This window comes from Nothobranchius furzeri, chromosome 4 (genome assembly GCF_043380555.1).
Source record: "Nothobranchius furzeri strain GRZ-AD chromosome 4, NfurGRZ-RIMD1, whole genome shotgun sequence".
Lineage (NCBI taxonomy): Eukaryota > Metazoa > Chordata > Actinopteri > Cyprinodontiformes > Nothobranchiidae > Nothobranchius > Nothobranchius furzeri.
In genome coordinates, this window is record NC_091744.1 from 30724019 (window position 1) to 30744388 (window position 20370).

Consider the following 20370-nt stretch of genomic DNA (forward strand, 5'->3'; position numbering starts at 1 on the left):
GGAGAGAGGCCCAAGCAAGACGCGCCCCGAGGAGCGTCTTGCCACGTGTCAACACTGGGTCTGACTGAGCGCCTCCAGGAGAGAGGCCCAAGCAAGACGCGCCCCGAGGAGCATCTTTCCACGTGTCACCACTGGGTCTGACTGAGCGCCTCCAGGAGAGAGGCCCAAGCAAGACGCGCCCCGAGGAGCGTCTTGCCACATGTCAACACTGGGTCTGACTGAGCGCCTCCAGGAGAGAGGCCCAAGCAAGACGCGCCCCGAGGAGCGTCTTGCCACATGTCAACACTGGGTCTGAATGAGCGCCTCCAGGAGAGAGGCCCAAGCAAGACGCGCCCCGAGCAGCGTCTTGCCACATGTCAACAATGGGTCTGACTGAGGGCCTCCAGGAGAGAGGCCCAAGCAAGATGCACCCGAAGGACCGTCTTGCCACATGTCACCACTGGGTCTGACTGAGCGCCTCCAGGAGAGAGGCCCAAGCAAGACGTGCCCCGAGGATCGTCAGGCCACATGTCACTACTCAGTCTGACTGAGCGCCTCCAGGAGAGAGGCCCAAGGAAGACGCGCCCCAAGGAGCGTCTTGCCACATGTCAGCACTCGGTCTGACTGAGCGCCTACAGGAGAGAGGCCCAAGCAAGACGCGCCCCGAGGAGCGTCTTGCCACATGCCAACAATGGATCTGACTGAGGGCCTCCAGGAGAGAAGCCCAAGCAAGACGCGCCCCGAGGAGCGTCTTGACACATGTCAACACTGGGTATGACAGAGGGCCTCCAGGAGAGAGGCCCAAGCAAGACGCGCCCCGAGGAGTGTCTTGCCACATGTCACCACTTGGTCTGACTGAGCGCCTCCAGGAGAGAGGCCCAAGCAACACGCGCCCCGAGGAGCGTCAGGCCACATGTCACTACTCAGTCTGACTGAGCGCCTCCAGGAGAGAGGCCCAAGCAAGACGCGCCCCGAGGAGCGTCTTGCTACATGTCAACAATGGGTCTTACTGAGGGCCTCCAGGAGAGAAGCCCAAGCAAGACGCGCCCCGAGGAGCTTCTTGCCACATGTCAGCACTCGGTCTGACTGAGCGCCTCCAGGAGAGAGGCCAAAGCAAGACGCGCCCCGAGGAGCGTCTTGACACATGTCAACACTGGGTCTGACAGAGGGCCTCCATGAGAGAGGCCCAAGCAAGACGCGCCCCGAGGAGTGTCTTGCCACATGTCAACACTGGGTCTGACAGAGGGCCTCCAGGAGAGAGGCCCAAGCAAGATGCGCCCCGAGGATTGTCTTGCCACATGTCACCACTTGGTCTGACTGAGCGCCTCCAGGAGAGAGGCCCAAGCAACACGCGCCCCGAGGAGCGTCAGGCCACATGTCACTACTCAGTCTGACTGAGCGCCTCCAGGAGAGAGGCCCAAGCAAGACGCGCCCCGAGGAGCGTCTTGCCACGTGTCAACACTGGGTCTGATTGAGGGCCTTCTGGAGAGAGGCCCAAGCAAGACGCGTCCCGAGGAGCGTCTTGCCACATGTCAACAATGGTTCTTACTGAGGGCCTCCGGGAGAGAAGTCCAAGCAAGACGCGCCCCGAGGAGCTTCTTGCCACATGTCAGCACTCGGTCTGACTGAGTGCCTCCAGGAGAGAGGCCAAAGCAAGACGCCCCCCGAGGAGCGTCTTGACACATGTCAACACTGGGTCTGACAGAGGGCCTCCATGAGAGAGGCCCAAGCAAGAAGCGCCCCGAGGAGCGTCTTGCCACATGTCACTACTCGGTCTTACTGAGCGCCTCAGGGAGAGAGGTCCAAGCAAGACGCGCCCCGAGGAGCGTCTTGCCACATGTCAACACTGGGTCTGACTGAGTGCCTCCATGAGAGAAGCCCCAGCAAGACGCGCCCAGAGGAGCGTCTTGCCACATGTCACTACTCGGTCTGTTTGAGCGCCTCCAGGAGAGAGGCCCAAGCAAGACGTGCCCCGAGGAGCGTCTTGCCACATGTCAACAATGGGTCTGACTGAGGGCCTCCAGGAGAGAAGCCCAAGCAAGACGCGCCCCGAGGAGCGTCTTGCCACATGTCAACACTGGGTCTGACTGAGCGCCTCCAGGAGAGAGGCCCAAGCAAGACACGCCCCGAGGAGCGTCTTGACACATGTCAACACTGGGTCTGACTGAGGGCCTCCATGAGAGAAGCCCAAGCAAGACGCGCCCCGAGGAGAGTCTTGCCACATGTCAACACTCGGTCTGACAGAGGGCATCCAGGAGAGAGGCCCAAGCAATATGCGCCCCGAGGAACGTCTTGCCACTTAAACCCACAACCTAGCACTGAGGACAGAGGGACTTTATTTAAATTAGTACTTAATGGAAACGATACATAATGATACATAAGAGCCATGTCACACATTCAGCCTAGGAATAGTAGCATTGTGCACTATTAAAAATATACACATCAATTGCTCGAATCCCATTGTTGCAAAGTAAAACTCTAATAAAACTCTAGTCTGACATCAACAGAGAAGACTTAGTGTATGTACTACAAATACAGCATTAGGATTTAGAGTGGACCGTGCACCTTGTGAACCATCAGAGGCTTATGACGCAACATATCTTCCAGTTGCTATTAGACAAGTTATAATTCTCGACCATTTTTCGGAACTGGTTTCTTGGGTCCGTGAGTAAATGCCATTAGTACTTAATGGAAACGATACATAATGATACATAAGAGCCATGTCGTACATTCAGCCTAGGAATAGTAGCATTGTGCACTATTAAAAATATACACATCAGTTGCTCGAATCCCATTGTTGCAAAGTAAAACTCTAATAAAACTCTAGTCCGACATCAACAGAGAAGACTTAGTGTATGTACTACAAATACAGCATTAGGATTTCGAGTGGACCGTGCACCTTGTGAACCATCAGAGGCTTATGACGCAACATATCTTCCAGTTGCTATTAGACAAGTTATAATTCTCGACCATTTTTCGGAACTGGTTTCTTGGGTCCGTGAGTAAATGCCAAATGAGATGATAGTCCTTAAGTAAGTTCCTGGCGATCCCATGTCACGCTCTTGCCCATCAGCCGGTGAACGCTGAGACGGAACTCGATGAGAGCGATGTATTTTTAAGTGTTCCGAATGTACTTCTAACAAGCGTGCGATTCACTTTGTGAGTAAACCGCAGCTGCAGCTGATTCAAACAGTCGAGCCAACTTTCTACATCACAATATGCGTTTTGTAGTTAGTCGAGTTACCTTTTGTGTGGCGCATGCACGGGTCGTTATCGTCCAGCTCCCAGCTTAGAGAGTCCTGTATTGACACAGACGTCAATACATCTCGATGTCATGCAACACACAAAGTCTGTCGCATACAGGTGGGTTAACACATGTACGATACCTTTTGTGTGGCGCATGCACGGGTTGTTAGCGTCCAGCTCCCAGCTTAGAGAGTCCTGTATTGACACAGACGTCAATACATCTCGATGTCATGCAACACACAAAGTCTGTCGCATACAGGTGGGTTAGCACATGTACGATACCTTTTGTGTGGCGCATGCACGGGTCGTTAGCGTCCAGCTCCCGGCTTATAGAGAGTCCTGTATTGACACAGACGTCAATACATCTCGATGTCATGCAACACACAAAGTCTGTCGCATACAGGTGGGTTAACCCACATGTACGATGTGTGCGATGGCACGCCCAGTTTACAATGGGACACGACGATGATCATTGTTAACCAAACTCTTGTTTCTCACGACAGGTGGTAGCGTTGTCTCCTGCACCTGGTCTTCGTGCACAGAGGGTGCTGTAATGTGCTCGTCATAGTCGCGATCGTTGTCACTCGAATCCGTTGTTCTCACGACAGGTGGTAGCGTTGTCTCCTGCATGTTGTCTTCACGTGCGGCAAGCGTTGTGCTGTGCTCGTTATAATGGTTGTCTTCGTACAAAGGGGGTGTTGAATACTCCTTCGCGAGTAGTGTAGGAGGTGGTGTGATGGGACGTATCTCAGAGGCGTTATGTGAGCGTACCACCATGGCCTGAGCAACTGCGACTACTGAGAGTACACCCAGTACAGACAGCGAGATCTTTTTTTTTCTTGGGTGTTGTACGTGTGGGTACAGCCGCTTTAATGGCAGTGAGAGCAAGTGGGCAAATGTATTTATAGGTCACTAGCAGAAACTAAGGCACGTGGTCAGAGTGTAATCGTAACCACCGTAGCTCTTGTCATAATTTAATATACATAGAAATCAGAAACGGGCATGTCAGGATAGACATCGCGAGTGATAATGCGGCCAGTATCTGTGTGCGCTTGAGAGCACCTTGTTGTTCTACTGTGGTGCCCACGCCGCCAGGTCTGTAAATGTCATCGACCTCCTTTATATACGCATACGCTAAAGACCATATATTCTCTATGGAATTGAACACGTCCTTTGTTTCGCGTAACGCTTGAGCTGTCTCGAGCGTGATGTTGTGAGTGTACGCCAGTGTTTTACGTGCACCGAGGTCCGAAAGGGCGTGCGCTACAACTATTAACCTTGGTTTGGGAGTGTGGCGAAACGCTCGCTCCGCTGTAATGGGCGGATGCAATGTTATCACCTGGTACGTTTCGTTAGTCGGGTCGTAACACACCGGTCCGTGAAACGGACCGTCACATTGTATGGGGCACAGTAAGGACAACACGCCGCCGACCGTGACTTCGCACTCGACCGCGGTGGTGTTATCGATTTGCAAAGGATCACATACGCCTCTCCAGTCGCAATGAGGCACATTGTAGTCGACGCGACCGTCGGTCACCATAGCTTTCGTCAGCCAACACACTCGATTGCCCTTCGAAACATCGGCGATCAACGTGAGCTTAGAGGTCGACGTCGCTTTACTGTACGCCAGGATATCCGTGTGTGAGTGCACGCTCGACGTCGATTGACAACCGGTCATGTCAGACCTGATCAGACCTTCCGAACACATGACCATTAGTTGTTGTGCGGCCGAGAGTATCGCGATCATACCGTTGAGATGTGTAGAAAGCGCGTACACGCCAGCCTTCCACGTTTCCAAAATTTCCAGCAGTCTAGAGGGACTTGTCTTAGCGCGCACGGCTGTGCTGAATTTGCATTGGGTAGACACAACGGCTTCTACCTCGCTTAGGATCTGTGGGCTCATGTACTCGTGGTAGGCCAAGACGTGTATAGTCGAGTGCGGTGACGCCCCGAACACTTTACCCGGTTTTGTTGTGGCGATATGCGTGTCCAGTAACGCGGCAAAGTCCGCGTGTCTAGCGTGTATTGATTTTACAGCTCTCTCATACCCCAACAGTACGGTCGGTAGAAGTTCGTTCACTTGTTTCCATGCGCTCGTGGAACACAGGACATCGCAACCTCTGTGATACTCAAGTAAAGCGTCAAACACCAGCTGCTTGCACGTTGGAAATACAATCGGTAGTAACTTCTTACTCCACTCTATGTTGAACTCGTATAGTATGTATATGGGCGGTTGCGGCGGTTTGCGCATTTTCTATCTACCCTCCGCTAATATGACTCTGTGGTCTGTCTCCTGAGATGGTGCGGTTGGAACTTGCGAGAGTGCACTATCGACGGTCGGCGTTTCCATTTCGTCAACTGCCATTTTCAGCCGCTGGCAAACGGCCGTCGACGGTCGATGCGAGACACCAACATAATGTTAGACCGCGACCCTCATGCCAGTTTTCTGTAGTACTGGTTGTAGTTTCTGGTGCACACTCGAAACGCCATTACGATCACAATTACGTTGATTAATAAATCCAGTGTTGTAGCGACTGCAGCCAGCGCCGTCGCGCAACTTGTGTCGGTGTTGTCTCTCGATACTTTCATTCGTATCCGAGCGTATGCAGAATCTACGGATCTGGTGAAGTTGCTTGTCACTAGCTTGCGCACGTTTGATATGGCACTTTGCGCGAGACTCGCACAACCTGCAGTGGCGACCGTCGCGTCAGTGCAAAGTTTTTACAATATATCGCTCGCAACATCGTTTGTCTTTTGCTGTACACTGCGCACACTGGCCGCGAGGTCGCGGAGATGGTCTTCGTTACGAGCTACTCTGGTAGCTCCGTGGTTGATGAGGACGATCATCTTTAGCAATAGTTCATCTCGAAGCGCAACGATGGTGAGGGCGACGGGTTGATCGGTTCCGCCTTCAGGCCACACGGTTGCCGCTAGATTGCCCAATGCCACACACGCAGACGAACCCTGTACACACTCAATGACCCGTGTGCGATCGTTGATTTCTGCTAGTACGTTTGCTAGGTCTACGTGCTTCCACGGATCGGGCGTGGGCACGCGCTTGTTTTTAGAGGCGTTTTCGCGCAGCCTCTACCCTGCACGACCGCTCGTGGCCGCACTAGCTATATTTATCTTTATTTGTTTCACACACACACACACACACACACACACACACACACACACACACACACACACACACACACACACACACACACACACACACACACACACACACACAGGCCCTTGCGTGCAAACCCCGGTCAGGCCTGCAGTGTACACATCAGAGACATGATGTGCTTTCACAGAACTGAGGTTGTTCATTACTAAATGACTTTTACAGGAATATTGTTATTATACTATTCAACAGGTTGATCATAATAATGTGTATTAAACCCACAACCTAGCACTGAGGACAGAGGGACTTTATTTAAATTAGTACTTTAAATTAGTACTTAATGTCTCTGATGTGTACACTGCAGGCCTGACCGGTCTTGCTGGGGCCTCTCTCCTGGAGGCGCTCAATCAGACCCAGTGGTGACACGTGGCAAGACGCTCCTCGGGGCGCGTCTTGCTTGGGCCTCTCTCCTGGAGGCGCTCAGTCAGACTCAGTGGTGACACGTGGCAAGAAGCTCCTCGGGGCGCGTCTTGCTTTGGCTTCTCTCCTGGAGGCGCTCAGTCAGACCGAGTGCTGACATGTGGCAAGAAGCTCCTCGGGGCGCGTCTTGCTTGGGCTTCTCTCCTGGAGGCCCTCAGTAAGACCCATTGTTGACATGTGGCAAGACGCTCCTCGTGGTGCGTCTTGCTTGGGCCTCTCTCCAGAAGGCCCTCAATCAGACCCAGTGTTGACACGTGGCAAGACGCTCCTCAGGGCGCGTCTTGCTTGGGCCTCTCTCCTGGAGGCGCTCAGTCAGACTGAGTAGTGACATGTGGCCTGACGCTCCTCGGGGCGCGTCTTGCTTGGGCCTCTCTCCCGGAGGCGCTCAGTCAGACCCATTGGTGACATGTGGCAAGACACTCCTCGGGGCGCGTCTTGCTTGGGCCCCTCTCCTGGAGGCCCTCTGTCAGACCCAGTGTTGACATGTGTCAAGACGCTCCACGGGGCGCGTCTTGCTTGGGCTTCTCTCCTGGAGGCCCTCAGTCAGACCCATTGTTGACATGTGGCAAGACGCTCCTCGGGGCGCGTCTTGCTTGGGCCTCTCTCCTGGAGGCGCTCAGTCAGAACCAGAGGTGACATGTGGCAAGACGCTCCTCGGGGCGCGTCTTGCTTGGGCCTCTCTCCTGGAGGCCCTCTGTCAGACCCAGTGTTGACATGTGGCAAGACGCTCCTCCGGGCGCATCTTGCTTGGGCCTCTCTCCTGGAGGCCCTCAGTAAGACCCATTGTTGACATGTGGCAAGACACTCCTCGGGGCGCGTATTGCTTGGGCCTCTCTCCAGAAGGCCCTCAATAAGACCCAGTGTTGACATGTGGCAAGACGCTCCACGAAGCGCGTCTTGCTTGGGCTTCTCTCCTGGAGGCCCTCAGTCAGACCCATTGTTGACATGTGGCAAGACGCTCCTCGGGGCGCGTCTTGCTTGGGCCTCTATCCTGGAGGCGCTCAGTCAGACCGAGTAGTGACATGTGGCAAGACGCTCCTCGGGGCGCGTCTTGCTTGGACCTCTCTCCTGGATTCGCTCAGTTAGACCGAGTAGTGACATGTCGCAAGACGCTCCTCGGGGCGCGTCTTGCTTGGGCCTCTCTCATGGAGGCCCTCTGTCAGACCCAGTGTTGACATGTGGCAAGACGCTCCTCGGGGCGCGTCTTGCTTGGGCCTCTCTCCTGGAGGCGCTCAGTCAGAACCAGAGGTGACATGTGGCAAGACGCTCCTCGGGGTGCGTCTTGCTTGGGCCTCTCTCCTGGAGGCCCTCTGTCAGACCCAGTGTTGACATGTGGCAAAACGCTCCTCCGGGCACATCTTGCTTGGGCCTCTCTCCTGGAGGCCCTCAGTAAGACCCATTGTTGACATTTGGCAAGACGCTCCTCGGGGCGCGTCTTGCTTGGGCCTCTCTCCAGAAGGCCCTCAATCAGACCCAGTGTTGACATGTGGCAAGACGCTCCTCGGGGCGCGTCTTGCTTGGGCTTCTCTCATGGAGGCCCTCAGTCAGACCCAGTGTTGACATGTGTCAAGACGCTCCTCGGGGCGTGTCTTGCTTGGGCCTCTCTCCTGGAGGCGCTCAAACAGACCGAGTAGTGACATGTGGCAACACGCTCCTCGGGGCGCGTCTTGCTGGGGCTTCTCTCATGGAGGCACTCAGTCAGATCCAGTGTTGACATGTGGCAAGACGCTCCTCGGGGCGCGTCTTGCTTGGACCTCTCTCCCTGAGGCGCTCAGTCAGACCGAGTAGTGACATGTGGCAAGACGCACCTCGGGGCGCGTCTTGCTTGGACCTCTCTCCCTGAGGCGCTCAGTCAGACCCAGTGTTGACATTTGGCAAGACACTCCTCGGGGCGCGTCTTGCTTGGGCCTCTCTCATGGAGGCCCTCTGTCAGACCCAGTGTTGACATGTGTCAAGAAGCTCCTCGGGGGGCGTCTTGCTTTGGCCTCTCTCCTGGAGGCGCTCAGTCAGACCGAGTGCTGACATGTGGCAAGAAGCTCCTCGGGGCGCGTCTTGCTTGGGCCTCTCTCCTGGAGGCGCTCAGTCAGACCAAGTGGTGACATGTGGCAAGACACTCCTCGGGGCGCGTCTTGCTTGGGCCTCTCTCCTGGAGGCCCTCTGTCAGACCCAGTGTTGACATGTGGCAAGACACTCCTCGGGGCGCGTCTTGCTTGGGCCTCTCTCATGGAGGCCCTCTGTCAGACCCAGTGTTGACATGTGGCAAGACACTCCTCGGGGCGCGTCTTGCTTGGGCCTCTCTCATGGAGGCCCTCTGTCAGACCCAGTGTTGACATGTGTCAAGACGCTCCTCGGGGCGCGTGTTGCTTTGGCCTCTCTCCTGGAGGCGCTCATTCAGACCGAGTGCTGACATGTGGCAAGAAGCTCCTCGGGGCGCGTCTTGCTTGGGCTTCTCTCCTGGAGGCCCTCAGTAAGACCCAGTGTTGACATGTGGCAAGACACTCCTCGGGGCGCGTCTTGCTTGGGCCTCTCTCATGGAGGCCCTCTGTCAGACCCAGTGTTGACATGTGTCAAGACGCTCCTCGGGGCGCGTCTCACTTTGGCCTCTCTCCTGGAGGCGCTCAGTCAGACCGAGTGCTGACATGTGGCATGACGCTCCTCGGGCCGCGTGTTGCTTGGGCTTCTCTCCTGGAGGCCCTCAGTCAGACCCATTGTCGACATGTGGCAAGACGCTCCTCGGGGCGCGTCTTTCTTGGGCCTCTCTCCTGGAGGCGCTCAGTCAGACCGAGTGCTGACATTTGGCAAGACGCTCCTCGGGGCGCGTCTTGCTTGAGCTTCTCTCCTGGAGGCGCTCAGAAAGACCCAGTGTTGACATGTGACAAGACGCTCCTCGGGGCACGTCTTGCTTGGGCCTCTCTCCTGGAGGGCCTCTGTCAGACCCAGTGTTGACATGTGGCAAGACGCTCCTCCGGGCACATCTTGCTTGGGCCTCTCTCCTGGAGGCCCTCAGTCAGACCCATTGTTGACATGTGGCAAGACGCTCCTCGGGGCGCGTCTTGCTTGGGCCTCTCTCCTGGAGGCGCTCAGTCAGACCGAGTGCTGACATAAGGCAAGACGCTCCTCGGGGCGCGTCTTGCTGGGGCCTCTCTCCTGGAGGCGCTCAGTCAGACCCAGTGCTGACATGTGGCAAGACGCTCCTCGGGGCGCGTCTTGCTTGGGCCTCTCTCCTGGAGGCGCTCAGTCAGACTGAGTAGTGACATGTGGCCTGACGCTCCTCGGGGCGCGTCTTGCTTGGGCCTCTCTCCTGGAGGCGCTCAGTCAGACCCAGTGGTGACATGTGGCAAGACACTCCTCGGGGCGCGTCTTGCTTGGGCCTCTCTCCTGGAGGCCCTCTGTCAGACCCAGTGTTGACATGTGTCAAGACGCTCCTCGGGGCGCGTCTTGCTTGGGCTTCTCTCCTGGAGGCCCTCAGTCAGACCCATTGTTGACATGTGGCAAGACACTCCTCGGGGCGCGTCTTGCTTGGGCTTCTCTCCTGGAGGCGCTCAGACAGACCCAGTGTTGACATGTGACAAGACGCTCCTCGGGGCGCCTCTTGCTTGGGCCTCTCTCCTGGAGGCGCTCAGTCAGAACCAGAGGTGACATGTGGCAAGACGCTCCTCGGGGCGCGTCTTGCTTGGGCCTCTCTCCTGGAGGCCCTCTGTCAGACCCAGTGTTGACATGTGGCAAGACGCTCCTCCGTGCGCATCTTGCTTGGGCCTCTCTCCTGGAGGCCCTCAGTCAGACCCATTGTTGACATGTGGCAAGACGCTCCTCGGGGCGCGTCTTGCTTGGGCCTCTCTCCTGGAGGCGCTCAGTAAGACCGAGTGCTGACATAAGGCAAGACGCTCCTCGGGGCGCTCATTGCTTGGGCCTCTCTCCTGAATGCCCTCTGTCAGACCGAGTGTTGACATGGGGCAAGACTCTCCTCGGGGCGCGTCTTGCTTGGGCTTCTCTCATGGAGGCCCTCAGTCCGACCCAGTGTTGACATGTGTCAAGACGCTCCTCGGGGCGTGTCTTGCTTGGGCCTCTCTCCTGGAGGCGCTCTGTCAGACCCAGTGTTGACATGTGGCAAGACGCTCCTCTGGGCGCGTCTTGCTTGGGCTTCTCTCCTGGAGGCCCTCAGTCAGACCCATTGTTGACATGTGGCAAGACGCTCCTCGGGGCACGTCTTGCTTGGGCCTCTCTCCTGGAGGCGCTCAGTCAGACCGAGTAGTGACATGTGGCAAGACGCTCCTCGGGGCGCGTCTTGCTTGGACCTCCCTCCTGGAGGCGCTCAGTCAGACCGAGTGCTGACATAAGGCAAGACGCTCCTCGGGGCGCGTCTTGCTGGGGCCTCTCTCCTGGAGGTGCTCAATCAGACCCAGTGGTGACACGTGGCAAGACGCTCCTCTGGGCGCGTCTTGCTTGGGCCTCTCTCCTGGAGGAGCTCAGTCAGACCCAGTGGTGACACGTGGCAAGACGCTCCTCGAGGCGCATCTTGCTTGGGCCTCTCTCCTGGAGGCGCTAAGTCAGACCCAGTGTTGACACGTGGCAAGACGCTCCTCGGGGCGCGTCTTGCTTGGCCCTCTCCTGGAGGCGCTCAGTCAGACACAGTGTTGACATGTGGCAAGACACACCTCGGGGCGCGTCTTGCTTGGGCTTCTCTCATGGAGGCCCTCAGTAAGACCCATTGTTGACATGTGGAAAGAAGCTCCTCGGGGCGCGTCTTGCTATGGCTTCTCTCCTGGAGGCCCTCTGTCAGACCCAGTGTTGACATGTGTCAAGACGCTCCTCGGGGCGCGTCTCACTTTGGCCTCTCTCCTGGAGGCGCTCAGTCAGACCGAGTGCTGACATGTGGCATGACGCTCCTCGGGCCGCGTGTTGCTTGGGCTTCTCTCCTGGAGGCCCTCAGTCAGACCCATTGTCGACATGTGGCAAGACGCTCCTCGGGGCGCGTCTTGCTTGGGCCTCTCTCCTGGAGGCGCTCAGTCAGACCGAGTGCTGACATTTGGCAAGACGCTCCTCGGGGCGCGTCTTGCTTGAGCTTCTCTCCTGGAGGCGCTCAGAAAGACCCAGTGTTGACATGTGACAAGACGCTCCTCGGGGCACGTCTTGCTTGGGCCTCTCTCCTGGAGGGCCTCTGTCAGACCCAGTGTTGACATGTGGCAAGACGCTCCTCCGGGCACATCTTGCTTGGGCCTCTCTCCTGGAGGCCCTCAGTCAGACCCATTGTTGACATGTGGCAAGACGCTCCTCGGGGCGCGTCTTGCTTGGGCCTCTCTCCTGGAGGCGCTCAGTCAGACCGAGTGCTGACATAAGGCAAGACGCTCCTCGGGGCGCGTCTTGCTGGGGCCTCTCTCCTGGAGGCGCTCAGTCAGACCCAGTGCTGACATGTGGCAAGACGCTCCTCGGGGCGCGTCTTGCTTGGGCCTCTCTCCTGGAGGCGCTCAGTCAGACTGAGTAGTGACATGTGGCCTGACGCTCCTCGGGGCGCGTCTTGCTTGGGCCTCTCTCCTGGAGGCGCTCAGTCAGACCCAGTGGTGACATGTGGCAAGACACTCCTCGGGGCGCGTCTTGCTTGGGCCTCTCTCCTGGAGGCCCTCTGTCAGACCCAGTGTTGACATGTGTCAAGACGCTCCTCGGGGCGCGTCTTGCTTGGGCTTCTCTCCTGGAGGCCCTCAGTCAGACCCATTGTTGACATGTGGCAAGACACTCCTCGGGGCGCGTCTTGCTTGGGCTTCTCTCCTGGAGGCGCTCAGACAGACCCAGTGTTGACATGTGACAAGACGCTCCTCGGGGCGCCTCTTGCTTGGGCCTCTCTCCTGGAGGCGCTCAGTCAGAACCAGAGGTGACATGTGGCAAGACGCTCCTCGGGGCGCGTCTTGCTTGGGCCTCTCTCCTGGAGGCCCTCTGTCAGACCCAGTGTTGACATGTGGCAAGACGCTCCTCCGTGCGCATCTTGCTTGGGCCTCTCTCCTGGAGGCCCTCAGTCAGACCCATTGTTGACATGTGGCAAGACGCTCCTCGGGGCGCGTCTTGCTTGGGCCTCTCTCCTGGAGGCGCTCAGTAAGACCGAGTGCTGACATAAGGCAAGACGCTCCTCGGGGCGCTCATTGCTTGGGCCTCTCTCCTGAATGCCCTCTGTCAGACCGAGTGTTGACATGGGGCAAGACTCTCCTCGGGGCGCGTCTTGCTTGGGCTTCTCTCATGGAGGCCCTCAGTCCGACCCAGTGTTGACATGTGTCAAGACGCTCCTCGGGGCGTGTCTTGCTTGGGCCTCTCTCCTGGAGGCGCTCTGTCAGACCCAGTGTTGACATGTGGCAAGACGCTCCTCTGGGCGCGTCTTGCTTGGGCTTCTCTCCTGGAGGCCCTCAGTCAGACCCATTGTTGACATGTGGCAAGACGCTCCTCGGGGCACGTCTTGCTTGGGCCTCTCTCCTGGAGGCGCTCAGTCAGACCGAGTAGTGACATGTGGCAAGACGCTCCTCGGGGCGCGTCTTGCTTGGACCTCCCTCCTGGAGGCGCTCAGTCAGACCGAGTGCTGACATAAGGCAAGACGCTCCTCGGGGCGCGTCTTGCTGGGGCCTCTCTCCTGGAGGTGCTCAATCAGACCCAGTGGTGACACGTGGCAAGACGCTCCTCTGGGCGCGTCTTGCTTGGGCCTCTCTCCTGGAGGAGCTCAGTCAGACCCAGTGGTGACACGTGGCAAGACGCTCCTCGAGGCGCATCTTGCTTGGGCCTCTCTCCTGGAGGCGCTAAGTCAGACCCAGTGTTGACACGTGGCAAGACGCTCCTCGGGGCGCGTCTTGCTTGGCCCTCTCCTGGAGGCGCTCAGTCAGACACAGTGTTGACATGTGGCAAGACACACCTCGGGGCGCGTCTTGCTTGGGCTTCTCTCATGGAGGCCCTCAGTAAGACCCATTGTTGACATGTGGAAAGAAGCTCCTCGGGGCGCGTCTTGCTATGGCTTCTCTCCTGGAGGCCCTCAGTCAGACCCATTGTTGACATGTGGAAAGACGCTCCTCGGGGCGCGTATTGCTTGGGCCTCTCTCCTGGATGCCCTCTGTCAGACCCAGTGTTGACATGTGGCAAGACTCTCCTCTGGGCGCGTCTTGCTTGGGCTTCTCTCATGGAGGCCCTCAGTCAGACCCAGTGTTGACATGTGTCAAGACGCTCCTCGGGGCGTGTTTTGCTTGGGCCTCTCTCCTGGAGGCGCTCAGTCAGACCCAGTGTTGACATGTGGCAAGACGCTCCTCGGGGCGCTTCTTGCTTCGGCTTCTCTCCTGGAGGCCCTCAGTCAGACCCATTGTTGACCTGTGGCAAGACGCTCCTCGGGGCACGTGTTGCTTGGACCTCTCTCCTGGAGGCGCTCAGTCAGACCGAGTAGTGACATGTGGCAAGACGCTCCTCGGGGTATGTCTTGCTTGGGCGTCTCTCCTGGAGGCGCTCAATTAGACCCAGTGTTGACATGTGGCAAGACGCTCCTCGGGGCGCGTCTTGCTTGGGCTTCTCTCCTGGAGGCCCTCAGTAAGACCCATTGTTGACATGTGGCAAGACGCTCCTCGTGGTGCGTCTTGCTTGGGCCTCTCTCCAGAAGGCCCTCAATCAGACCCAGTGTTGACACGTGGCAAGACGCTCCTCGGGGCGCGTCTTGCTTGGGCCTCTCTCCTGGAGGCGCTCAGTCAGACTGAGTAGTGACATGTGGCCTGACGCTCCTCGGGGCGCATCTTGCTTGGGCCTCTCTCCTGGAGGCGCTCAGTCAGACCCATTGGTGACATGTGGCAAGACACTCCTCGGGGCGCGTCTTGCTTGGGCCCCTCTCCTGGAGGCCCTCTGTCAGACCCAGTGTTGACATGTGTCAAGACGCTCCACGGGGCGCGTCTTGCTCGGGTTTCTCTCCTGGAGGCCCTCAGTCAGACCCATTGTTGACATGTGGCAAGACGCTCCTCGGGGCGCGTCTTGCTTGTGCCTCTCTCCTGGAGGCGCTCAGTCAGAACCAGAGGTGACATGTGGAAAGACGCTCCTCGGGGCGCGTCTTGCTTGGGCCTCTCTCCTGGAGGCCCTCTGTCAGACCCAGTGTTGACATGTGGCAAGACGCTCCTCCGGGCGCATCTTGCTTGGGCCTCTCTCCTGGAGGCCCTCAGTAAGACCCATTGTTGACATGTGGCAAGACGCTCCTCGGGGCGCGTATTGCTTGGGCCTCTCTCCAGAAGGCCCTCAATAAGACCCAGTGTTGACATGTGGCAAGACGCTCCACGGGGCGCGTCTTGCTTGGGCTTCTCTCCTGGAGGCCCTCAGTCAGACCCATTGTTGACATGTGGCAAGACGCTCCTCGGGGCGCGTCTTGCTTGGGCCTCTCTCCTGGAGGCGCTCAGTCAGACCCAGTGTTGACATGTGGCAAGACGCTCCACGGGGCGCGTCTTGCTTGGGCTTCTCTCCTGGAGGCCCTCAGTCAGACCCATTGTTGACATGTGGCAAGACGCTCCTCGGGGCGCGTCTTGCTTGGACCTCTCTCCTGGAGGCGCTCAGTTAGACCGAGTAGTGACATGTCGCAAGACGCGCCTCGGGGCGCTCATTGCTTGGGCCTCTCTCCTGAATGCCCTCCTTCAGACCAAGTGTTGACATGTGGCAAGACTCTCCTCGGGGCGCGTCTTGCTTGGGCTTCTCTCATGGAGGCCCTCAGTCCGACCCAGTGTTGACATGTGTCAAGACGCTCCTCGGGGCGTGTCTTGCTTGGGCCTCTCTCCTGGAGGCGCTCAGTCAGACCCAGTGTTGACATGTGGCAAGACGCTCCTCTGGGCGCGTCTTGCTTGGGCTTCTCTCCTGGAGGCCCTCAGTCAGACCCATTGTTGACATGTGGCAAGACGCTCCTCGGGGCACGTCTTGCTTGGGCCTCTCTCCTGGAGGCGCTCAGTCAGACCGAGTAGTGACATGTGGCAAGACGCTCCTCGGGGCGCGTCTTGCTTGGACCTCCCTCCTGGAGGCGTTCAGTCAGACCGAGTAGTGACATTTGGCAAGACGCTCCTCGGGGCGCGTCTTGCTTGGGCCTCTCTCCTGGAGGCGCTAAGTCAGACCCAGTGTTGACACGTGGAAAGACGCTCCTCGGGGCGCGTCTTGCTTGGCCCTCTCCTGGAGGCGCTCAGTCAGACACAGTGTTGACATGTGGCAAGACACTCCTCGGGGCGCGTCTTGCTTGGGCTTCTCTCATGGAGGCCCTCAGTAAGGCCCATTGTTGACATGTGGAAAGAAGCTCCTCGGGGCGCGTCTTGCTATGGCTTCTCTCCTGGAGGCCCTCAGTCAGACCCATTGTTGACATGTGGAAAGACGCTCCTCGGGGCGCGTATTGCTTGGGCCTCTCTCCTGGATGCCCTCTGTCAGACCCAGTGTTGACATGTGGCAAGACTCTCCTCTGGGCGCGTCTTGCTTGGGCTTCTCTCATGGAGGCCCTCAGTCAGACCCAGTGTTGACATGTGTCAAGACGCTCCTCGGGGCGTGTTTTGCTTGGGCCTCTCTCCTGGAGGCGCTCAGTCAGACCCAGTGTTGACATGTGGCAAGACGCTCCTCGGGGCGCTTCTTGCTTCGGCTTCTCTCCTGGAGGCCCTCAGTCAGACCCATTGTTGACCTGTGGCAAGACGCTCCTCGGGGCACGTGTTGCTTGGACCTCTCTCCTGGAGGCGCTCAGTCAGACCGAGTAGTGACATGTGGCAAGACGCTCCTCGGGGTATGTCTTGCTTGGGCGTCTCTCCTGGAGGCGCTCAATTAGACCCAGTGTTGACATGTGGCAAGACGCTCCTCGGGGCGCGTCTTGCTTGGGCTTCTCTCCTGGAGGCCCTCAGTAAGACCCATTGTTGACATGTGGCAAGACGCTCCTCGTGGTGCGTCTTGCTTGGGCCTCTCTCCAGAAGGCCCTCAATCAGACCCAGTGTTGACACGTGGCAAGACGCTCCTCGGGGCGCGTCTTGCTTGGGCCTCTCTCCTGGAGGCGCTCAGTCAGACTGAGTAGTGACATGTGGCCTGACGCTCCTCGGGGCGCATCTTGCTTGGGCCTCTCTCCTGGAGGCGCTCAGTCAGACCCATTGGTGACATGTGGCAAGACACTCCTCGGGGCGCGTCTTGCTTGGGCCCCTCTCCTGGAGGCCCTCTGTCAGACCCAGTGTTGACATGTGTCAAGACGCTCCACGGGGCGCGTCTTGCTTGGGTTTCTCTCCTGGAGGCCCTCAGTCAGACCCATTGTTGACATGTGGCAAGACGCTCCTCGGGGCGCGTCTTGCTTGTGCCTCTCTCCTGGAGGCGCTCAGTCAGAACCAGAGGTGACATGTGGAAAGACGCTCCTCGGGGCGCGTCTTGCTTGGGCCTCTCTCCTGGAGGCCCTCTGTCAGACCCAGTGTTGACATGTGGCAAGACGCTCCTCCGGGCGCATCTTGCTTGGGCCTCTCTCCTGGAGGCCCTCAGTAAGACCCATTGTTGACATGTGGCAAGACGCTCCTCGGGGCGCGTATTGCTTGGGCCTCTCTCCAGAAGGCCCTCAATAAGACCCAGTGTTGACATGTGGCAAGACGCTCCACGGGGCGCGTCTTGCTTGGGCTTCTCTCCTGGAGGCCCTCAGTCAGACCCATTGTTGACATGTGGCAAGACGCTCCTCGGGGCGCGTCTTGCTTGGGCCTCTCTCCTGGAGGCGCTCAGTCAGACCCAGTGTTGACATGTGGCAAGACGCTCCACGGGGCGCGTCTTGCTTGGGCTTCTCTCCTGGAGGCCCTCAGTCAGACCCATTGTTGACATGTGGCAAGACGCTCCTCGGGGCGCGTCTTGCTTGGACCTCTCTCCTGGAGGCGCTCAGTTAGACCGAGTAGTGACATGTCGCAAGACGCGCCTCGGGGCGCTCATTGCTTGGGCCTCTCTCCTGAATGCCCTCCTTCAGACCAAGTGTTGACATGTGGCAAGACGCTCCTCGGGGCGCGTCTTGCTTGGGCCTCTCTCCTGGAGGCGCTCAGTTAGACCGAGTAGTGACATGTCGCAAGACGCTCCTCGGGGCGCGTCTTGCTTGGGCCTCTCTCATGGAGGCCCTCTGTCAGACCCAGTGTTGACATGTGGCAAGACGCTCCTCGGGGCGCGTCTTGCTTGGGCCTCTCTCCTGGAGGCGCTCAGTCAGAACCAGAGGTGACATGTGGCAAGACGCTCCTCGGGGTGCGTCTTGCTTTGGCCTCTCTCCTGGAGGCCCTCTGTCAGACCCAGTGTTGACATGTGGCAAAACGCTCCTCCGGGCGCATCTTGCTTGGGCCTCTCTCCTGGAGGCCCTCAGTAAGACCCATTGTTGACATGTGGCAAGACGCTCCTCGGGGCGCGTCTTGCTTGGGCCTCTCTCCAGAAGGCCCTCAATCAGACCCAGTGTTGACATGTGGCAAGACGCTCCTCGGGGCGCGTCTTGCTTGGACCTCTCTCCCTGAGGCGCTCAGTCAGACCGAGTAGTGACATGTGGCAAGACGCTCCTCGGGGCGCGTCTTGCTTGGACCTCTCTCCCTGAGGCGCTCAGTCAGACCCAGTGTTGACATTTGGCAAGACACTCCTCGGGGCGCGTCTTGCTTGGGCCTCTCTCATGGAGGCCCTCTGTCAGACCGAGTGTTGACATGTGTCAAGAAGCTCCTCGGGGGGCGTCTTGCTTTGGCCACTCTCCTGGAGGCGCTCAGTCAGACCGAGTGCTGACATGTGGCAAGAAGCTCCTCGGGGCGCGTCTTGCTTGGGCTTCTCACCTGGAGGCCGTCAGTAAGAACCATTGTTGACATGTGGCAAGACGCTCCTCGGGGCGCGTCTTGCTTGGGCCTCTCTCCAGAAGGCCCTCAATCAGACCCAGTGTTGACACGTGGCAAGACGCTCCTCGGGGCGCGTCTTGCTTGGGCCTCTCTCCTGGAGGCGCTCAGTCAGACCAAGTGGTGACATGTGGCAAGACACTCCTCGGGGCGCGTCTTGCTTGGGCCTCTCTCCTGGAGGCCCTCTGTCAGACCCAGTGTTGACATGTGGCAAGACACTCCTCGGGGCGCGTCTTGCTTGGGCCTCTCTCATGGAGGCCCTCTGTCAGACCCAGTGTTGACATGTGTCAAGACGCTCCTCGGGGCGCGTCTTGCTTTGGCCTCTCTCCTGGAGGCGCTCATTCAGACCGAGTGCTGACATGTGGCAAGAAGCTCCTCGGGGCGCGTCTTGCTTGGGCTTCTCTCCTGGAGGCCCTCAGTAAGACCCATTGTTGACATGTGGCAAGACGCTCCTCGGGGCGCGTCTTGCTTGGGCCTCTCTCCAGGAGGCGCTCAGTCAGACTGAGTAGTGACATGTGGCCTGACGCTCCACGGGGCGCGTGTTGCTTGGGCCTCTCTCCTGGAGGCGCTCAGTCAGACCAAGTGGTGACATGTGGCAAGACGCTCCTCGGGGCGCGTCTTGCTTGGGCCTGTCTCCAGAAGGCCCTCAATCAGACCCAGTGTTGACACGTGGCAAGACGCTCCTCGGGGCGCGTCTTGCTTGGGCCTCTCTCCTGGAGGCGCTCAGTCAGAATGAGTAGTGACATGTGGTCTGACGCTCCTCGGGGCGCGTGTTGCTTGGGCCTCTTTCCTGGAGGCGCTCAGTCAGACCAAGTGGTGACATGTGTCAAGACACTTCTCGGGGCGCGTCTTGCTTGGGCCTCTCTCCTGGAGGCCCTCTGTCAGACCCAGTGTTGACATTTGGCAAGACACTCCTCGGGGCGCGTCTTGCTTGGGCCTCTCTCATGGAGGCCCTCTGTCAGACCCAGTGTTGACATGTGTCAAGAAGCTCCTCGGGGGGCGTCTTGCTTTGGCCACTCTCCTGGAGGTGCTCAGTCAGACCGAGTGCTGACATGTGGCAAGAAGCTCCTCGGGGCGCGTCTTGCTTGGGCTTCTCACCTGGAGGCCGTCAGTAAGAACCATTGTTGACATGTGGCAAGACGCTCCTCGGGGCGCGTCTTGCTTGGGCCTCTCTCCAGAAGGCCCTCAATCAGACCCAGTGTTGACACGTGGCAAGACGCTCCTCGGGGCGCGTCTTGCTTGGGCCTCTCTCCTGGAGGCGCTCAGTCAGACCAAGTGGTGACATGTGGCAAGACACTCCTCGGGGCGCGTCTTGCTTGGGCCTCTCTCCTGGAGGCCCTCTGTCAGACCCAGTGTTGACATGTGGCAAGACACTCCTCGGGGCGCGTCTTGCTTGGGCCTCTCTCATGGAGGCCCTCTGTCAGACCCAGTGTTGACATGTGTCAAGACGCTCCTCGGGGCGCGTCTTGCTTTGGCCTCTCTCCTGGAGGCGCTCATTCAGACCGAGTGCTGACATGTGGCAAGAAGCTCCTCGGGGCGCGTCTTGCTTGGGCTTCTCTCCTGGAGGCCCTCAGTAAGACCCATTGTTGACATGTGGCAAGACGCTCCTCGGGGCGCGTCTTGCTTGGGCCTGTCTCCAGAAGGCCCTCAATCAGACCCAGTGTTGACACGTGGCAAGACGCTCCTCGGGGCGCGTCTTGCTTGGGCCTCTCTCCTGGAGGCGCTCAGTCA